Below are 7983 nucleotides of genomic sequence, written 5' to 3'. Positions count from 1 at the left end.
TCTTAATAGTACAACTTTTTTTCTCGTAATATTACGACTTTTTTTCTCGTAATATTATGACTTTATTCTCGTAATATTACGACTTTTTTCTTGTAAAGTTATGACCTTATTATCTTAATAATCCAACTTTTTTTCTCGTAAAGTTATGACTTTATTCTCTTAATATTACGACTTTCTTTGTCTTTTTAGTATGAAATCAACGCGCCGGAGGAAAACGCACACAGAGGCGTGGCGACGAAAACATGCGAACACGCAACAAAAAGTTTTTTGGGTGTCCCAACCAACAAACTCCTCCTCCTCCAACATGACACCAGACACTCCTGCTGGAGGAGAGGGAGAAGGGAACAGGTGGAACATCATGGAGATTTTATTGTTCTTTTTCACACTAAATATAGGGTGGATCAGGGGTCTGCAACCTGCGGCTCTTTAGCCCTTCTCCAGTGGCTCCCTGTGGATTTATTTTCGTAATATTATGAGGATAATGTTATTAGTTTACAAGAAAAAAGTCGTAATATTATGAGGAATGAAGTCATAATATTATAAAGTAATAATTTTACGTTTTATTTTGTTTTTTCTCGTAAAGTTATGACTATTCTCGTAATATTACGAAATTTTTTCTCGTAAAGTTATGACTTTATTCTCTTGATATCATGACTTTTTTCTCGTAATATTATGACTTTATTCTCTTAATATTGCGACTTTTTTCTTGTAAAGTTATGACTTTATTCTCGTAATATTAAGATTTTTTTTCTTGTAATATTATGACTATATTCTCGTAACATAACGACTTTTTCTCGTAATATTATGACTTTATTCTCTTAATATTTGGGTGTCCCAACCAACAAACTCCTCCTCCTCCAACATGACACCAGACACTCCTGCTGGAGGAGAGGGAGAGAGAGAGAGGAGGGAACAGGGGGATTTTATTGTTCTCTGTCACACAAAATATAGGATAGATCAGGATCAGGGGTCTGCAACCTCTTTAGCTCCTCTCCAGTTTATTATTATTATTAATCATTATTATTTATCATTGTTGTAGGTCTAATGTACGACAGAGTATTAATATATAATATTTCGAGAATAAAGTCATAGGTTTACGAGAAAAAAGTCGTTATATTATGAGAATAAAGTTATTAGTGTACAAGAAAAAAGTCGTAATATTATGAGAATAAATAGTAAATAAAAAGTAATAATTTTACGTTTTATTTTGTTTGCCCTCGTAAAGTTATGACTCTATTCTCGTAATATTAAGACTTTTTTTCTGGTAATATTATGACTTTATTCTCGTAATATCATGACTTTTTTCTGGTAAAGTTATGACTTTATTATCTTAATATTAAAACTATTTTTTCGTAAAGTTATGACTTTATTCTCTTGATATCACGACTTTTTCTCGTAAAGTTATGACTTTATTCTCTTAATATTACGACTTTTTTCTCGTAAAGTTATGACTTTATTATCTTAATATTACAACTTTTTTTTCGTAAAGTTATGACTTTATTCTCTTGATATCAAGACTTTTTCTGGTAAAGTTACGAATTTATTATCATAATATTATTACTTTTTTTCTCGTAAAGTTATGACCTTCCTATCTTAATATTACGACTTTTTTCTTGTAAAGTTATGACTTTCTTATCTTAATATTAAGACTTCTTTTCTCGTAATATTACGACTTTTTTCTTGTAAAGTCATGACTTTCTTATCTTAATAGTATGACTTTTTTCTCGTAAAGTTATGACTTTCTTATCTTAATATTAAGACTTCTTTTCTCGTAATATTACGACTTTTTTCTTGTAAAGTCATGACTTTCTTATCTTAATAGTACAACTTTTTTTAAAGGGTCACAAGCCAAAGAAGAGAACCATTGAGACAAGTGAATCAAGCACCTATAACCAACTGTGAACTATATTCAATGAAAAATATGCAAATCTTATGTCGCAGAAACTCTGTGTCAACAGTTTTGTGCTAATTTAACTGAAAATATGTTTGGAAATGATGTGCACCACTCAAACACATTATCACCTGATACGATAAGGATCTCAGTCTTGCTTTATTCAAAATCTATCTAAAATTCTGGATTATTTAAATTTTGTGCTCATATTTTGCATTTTCCCAGATTAATGTGTTTAATCCAGTTACTATATGCAGCACATCTTGCCTATGGAAATAATTCCCTGTAAAATGACAAATCCCAAAAAGCTATTTATATTGCAGTCAAAGATTTGATTTAAATCCGCATGCCCAGGTAAATTAATTAAGACATTCATGCTTTCTCTCTTCATAAGACCAATATCAGTCCATGAACCCTACACAGCTGAAATTTTTCTTACATTTTTCAAAATTGTATGTTATTTACTAATATACATTATATAAAAGCTTTCTTTGTAGAGGGAGACATCATATGGTGACAGCAGGAGGCTGACCGAACATCTTCAACAAACTTTGTTCACACTTTGACACACTTCATCACCGTCGGACCATAATTTTCATAACTCAAGTATTTATTAAAATACTAATTATACATTCACATTGTTCACACAAGAAGAAACGTCTGTTGTAAGTCTCCTCTTATAATGTCACATTATGTTATATCCAAATAGGCTTGGGTCAGCCCTGGTTAATGATTTACACCACCTACAGTATTATTCTCCCATACTGACAAGGTGAGAGTAATTAGAGGAAAAGGCCCTGCTTATGCAGCCGGCACGTAACAGTGATTCTATTGTAAAGAGGTGACGTAATAGCCTCTGGACGAAATGTCACGAGACTGACAAAGAGACTTAAACACACTTATTCTCAACATGCCCCTCGACTGCTGACATTAAGCTCCTTTTTAATGGTACGGATTAAAGGCTGACATCCGAGCAGGAATCCTGCAGGAGTTACACCTATTAACAGTTGGAGTCGGATCAGTCCTCGTCAGTGAGGTTTGATGCAGAACTCTCAACATTATCACCCCATTATTATTAAGACTTGCTTGCTCTATCTGCACCTACTTAAAAATACCCTTTTCGCCCCTTACATGTCCTATTTGGACTGATGATGTCCCTGCATTTGGCCACTGGAGGGCAGTATTACCATAGTCATGGGTATTTCAGGGGACTAGTTAGGCCTCGCTGACAAAGTACTGATTGATAAAAAAGTAGATGACATTTACAACTTAAGCAAGCTTTTTTGTAAGTGTTTTGTTTTGGTTCACTGCTGTGAGTTTATAAGAGATGCTCCGAACATAAAGGGCCATTTCATCTTTTGGTTGGATTAAGATGAATGACCTAGTGCAGTGGTTCCCAAACCTTTTCCTTAAGGGACCCCTTTTCTATAATTGAGCAAACTGACGACCCCTGACTAAGTAACATATTTTATGGATATTTCATATTATATATTTAATGCATAACAATAACATAAAAGAACAACTGACAAATTGTACAATACAAATATTGAATGCAATAATGATTTAAATTTGTATAAAACAAGTGATTAGGATGAATTTTGAGCAGATTATTTTCTGTGAATATTTCATCAAAGATGAGTTTTCCTGTTAATTTTAGAAACGCTTAATACAATTCTCTGTCTTTGTTATTTTTTTAATTTTTTTTTAAACAATCATAATTTTTTGGACACAAATTCAGTGTTTTCTTCATTAGTTCTTTGGTTGTTTTAACTGCATACTTTTCTAATGCAAGACGAGGCTGTTAAATAGAGAGGGAAGGCTTAGTGAATATAACTTGTCTTCACCGTGCCTTTATCCTGTTTACATCTTAAATAATAATCCAGACTTTAAAAATAACAATTTCATTTAGTTTTCTTCACAGAAATGAAGGAAATGCCAAGATATAGGCCAACTGTATATCTCTTTTATAAGTTGTTTTACACCCCTTAAAATCAAGAAGGTCTTACGACCCCCCCAGGTTGGGAACCAGTGACCTAGCCAAAACTTTAATATACTGTATACTGTATACATTCGCTGATAATGATGACGGTGTCTTCGAGTGAAATATACTGTAGATGACAGACTGATTAACATCAGTTGGATTTCTTTGGTTTCTTTTTGACATACATGCATGTACAAACATGTCTATATCTCAACCTGCCTACACAGTTTTCTCCCTTCCCCAGTGAGGTTTGCGGCATCGGTGGAGAACAGGTTATTTTCTTTCCCAGTTTATAGAAATAGTGAAGGAGAAGAAAAAAAGGGATTTTAAAATTCGAAACCTGTCAGACAACAATGCATCTTGGCATTGGCATTCATTTTAATTCCTTATTTATTATTGTGCTGTTCAAATAAGTACATGGGAAGTAAGGCTCAATCTATCTCTCTTATCCTTCAATACTTTCCACCTCTGTCTCACTCACTCACTCAGACTGGCTGGAGGGCAGACTCTTCAGGATTATTAATTTCAGTCTCCAGAGTGGTTCGGCTGCTCTTCATAATGGAAACAAAGAAGAAGACATTTAATGGTCATCGCACTGCTCCCTCCCTTTTAATACATCCTTTTCTTTCCCACTTCTGTTCTGTGTTGTTGTCATCACCTTTGCCCGACTATATATTGATATTTGACAATTTAATCATTTAGTATAACATTGATCTAATACAACAGAATCATGATGAGTCCGAAGCCCTAAAAACTCACTCACACATATAGTTGCACTTGTTTGCAGTGTATGTTTTGTATTGTATGTTTCTTCTATCTTTCTTTTTTCCACTTAATCTTTACTTGGCATGTCTCCTATGTCTTATTCAGGCTACCTTCTGCATGGTAAACTGTTTTCTTCTTGTATCATCTCTGTTTAATGGGTAATGTTTAAAATAAAATAAAATAAAATAAAATAAAATAAAATAAAGTAAAGTAAAGTAAAGTAAAGTAAAGTAAAGTAAAGTAAAGTAAAATAAAATAAAATAAAATAAAAAAAATAAAATAAATACAATTGAACTACCGGTATTCTTTTTTTTTCTTTCTTTTTCCTCATTTAGCCTATCTTGAAATAATGGCAAATAATGCTACACACCTATCGGTAAATTATCCTTGTTAGTGTGAAATAGTTCCATTAATCAGAGCTGAGACAGTTTACATCTTATATTAGAGACATTGAGACACGTGAGAGTAAATAAGGAGGAATACATGCATGTGCAAAAAAAAAGAAAGTGGGATTATTCTTCAAGCATTCCTCTTTGCAGCTCAAAAAAATGCATTTACACAAGTTTGCCATTAGATGGGGCGCTTTATCTTTCTAGAGTGAAATCTGCTCAAAATGGTAGTTTAACCAGAGCCAGTAACAGTGGAATAATCTATCATGGATTTTTTTAATAAGCAGATGTTCTGATACATTCTTAAGATGTTTACTTTAAGACTTTAATTTGACTATTACTAACCTCTGTTTGTGGAAAAAGGCGTTGCATTTATGTATCAAGCCAAAAAAAATAAAATAAAAAAAAATAATATATCACTGTTGACACATTTATTGTGCTCAGTTTAATACCTGCCAAGCTTTAAATCATGCTACAAATATCCATTTCCAGGTTGGCCCAGCTGCTCTAGTGCCACGTTTGATTTCACACTCAATTACTATTGGCTACTGTCTTCTGTCCATGAGCCAATCAGAGCAGAGCAAAGACTGCATCAATCCACCTGTTAACAGCAACTGAGACCAGGGATGCATTCAAAATCGCATACTTTTTCTTTTTACTTGTAGTACATACTGCAGCTGCGTAGTGTTGCATGCAGTATGCATAACATTGCGCCTTTAGTACGTACTGTGCGTTCCAGTACCCATACTAACACACTATTTAGTATGCCAGTAAAAGATTTAGTATGTCCCAATATGTCAAATGCAGTATGCCAAAAATACCAGGATGTCCTACTACATCCGGTCGCATTTTGCAGTATGCAAGGCAGCATGCTTTTCTGGCTATTCTAACCCACAATCCTCTGTGCAGGGGATACATGAGCAAGAGGGTCGAAGTTCAAGGTGCAATGAGGAAGTAGTGTCCCAGTTGTTTGCAAACTGCATGCGACAGTATGTACTTTTTAGTACAGCTGCAGTACGTACTAGAAGTAAAAAGAAAAAGTATGCGATTTGGATATATCACATATCCAAATAATAGGATACTGTATATAACGCTATATAAGTATATCAGGTAGATATTCCTCCACGCTGAGAGCAAAGCAGGTGAGTAGCAGTTCAGCTCTAATGTGGGAAATGTAAAAGTTTATTTTGCTTGGTTTGTTTAAAGTTTTGATTTTAGAGTTGATGAGTAAATTCTTCAAATCGGGCAAGCTAACGTCAGTAGCTTTCAGCTGGTAACTTTTAGCTAGTAGGTGGTAGCTGTTAATTGTTAGCCGTTAACTGTTAGCCGATAGCTGTTAGCTGGTAGCCTTTAAGCCGGTAGCTGTTAGCTGGTAGCTTATAGATGTTAGTCGATAGCTTTTAGCCGGTAGCTGTTAGTCGGTAGCTTGTAGCTGTTAGCCAATAGCTGTTAGCTAGTAGCTTTAAGCTGGTAACTTTTAGCTAGTAGGTGTTAGCTGGTAGCTGTTAGCCGTTAACTGTTAGCCGGTAGCTTGTAGCTGTTAGCCAATAGCTGTTAGCTGGTAGCTTTTAGCTGGTAACTTTTAGCTAGTAGGTGTTAGCTGGTAACTGTTAGCTGTTAGCCGTTAACTGTTAGCCGGTAGCTTGTAGCTGTTAGCCGGTAGCTGTTAGCTGGTAACTGTTAACTGTTAACTGTTAGCCAGTAGCTTGTAGCTGCTAGCCGGTAGCTGTTAGCTGATAGCTGTTAGCTGGTAACTGTTAACTGTTAGCCAGTAGCTTGTAGCTGTTAACTGTTAGCCAGTAGCTTGTAGCTGTTAACTGTTAGCCAGTAGCTTGTAGCTGTTAACTGTTAGCCAGTAGCTTGTAGCTGTTAACTGTTAGCCAGTAGCTTGTAGCTGCTAGCCGGTAGCTGTTAGCTGGTAACTTTTAGCTAGTAGGTTTTAGCCAATAGCTGTTAGCTGGTAGCTTTTAGCTGGTAGCTTTCAGCTAGTAGGTGTTAGCCAATAGCTGTTAGCTGGTAGCTAGCTACTAGAATGCATCCTTATGAGAATATATTTTGTGGGTCTGATTATTCTGTTTCAGGACTATAACATCATTTAATGAACAAGCTGTATCTCTTTAATTAACTAAAGTCCATTTGATATATAGGTTATAGTCAAATATCACAAACCACAAATTTGCCTCAGGGGACATTTATTTGCCAGCCTTTGGATCATTTTGGCATTCATTAATCAAAAATGATCATCAGTAGGCTATTCTTGTTCTGAGACACACTAGAAAACAAATAACATTGGTCCTCCCACACAGTGACCTCCCACTTCATGATCTACTGTATTTACATAACTTCAGCTACTACAGAGATAAGAGCACCTTTTTCATTATAATTTCTTCTTTATTAAATGCTTCACACAATACTGTACCTAAACAAACCCTCACTGCAGGCGAGACAAGATCATCTGTGCCAATCTTTATTTCCCCCAGAAATAATTACTATTATTAAGGTGCACTTTTTTAACTATTTTAATCAATATCTTAATGCACATATACATCTATGGCTGGGCCTTATATTTTCATTATTGGATATTATAAATCCGATTTCGGTAGTTATTGAACCACTGAAAATACATATGCATATGCCTTTACAGTATTTTAGGTGATGAGCTAAAATGTAGGCATATTAGGTGCCTATAGCCTAACAACTACTGTATGTCAGAATATCTTAAGGAAACACGATAAGAAAAAAAAAGTTGTACATTTTGGAAGAACAATAGAAACATTGTGCACATTATTATTAGAATGAGAAACTGTGAAATAAAACCTAATTAATTATTGATTTACTCAGAAGTTAGTGCTTTAATTAGTCCCGTAATCAGTCTAATTAAGAGAGCATTATAAGTCAATTAAAAATACAGTTTAGTTTAGAGAAAAATAATGATTAAATGATTAGGCTGCTTTTTA

This window comes from Sebastes fasciatus, chromosome 8, assembly GCF_043250625.1.
Source record: "Sebastes fasciatus isolate fSebFas1 chromosome 8, fSebFas1.pri, whole genome shotgun sequence".
NCBI lineage: Eukaryota > Metazoa > Chordata > Actinopteri > Perciformes > Sebastidae > Sebastes > Sebastes fasciatus.
Note: the sequence above shows the minus strand (reverse complement) of the source record.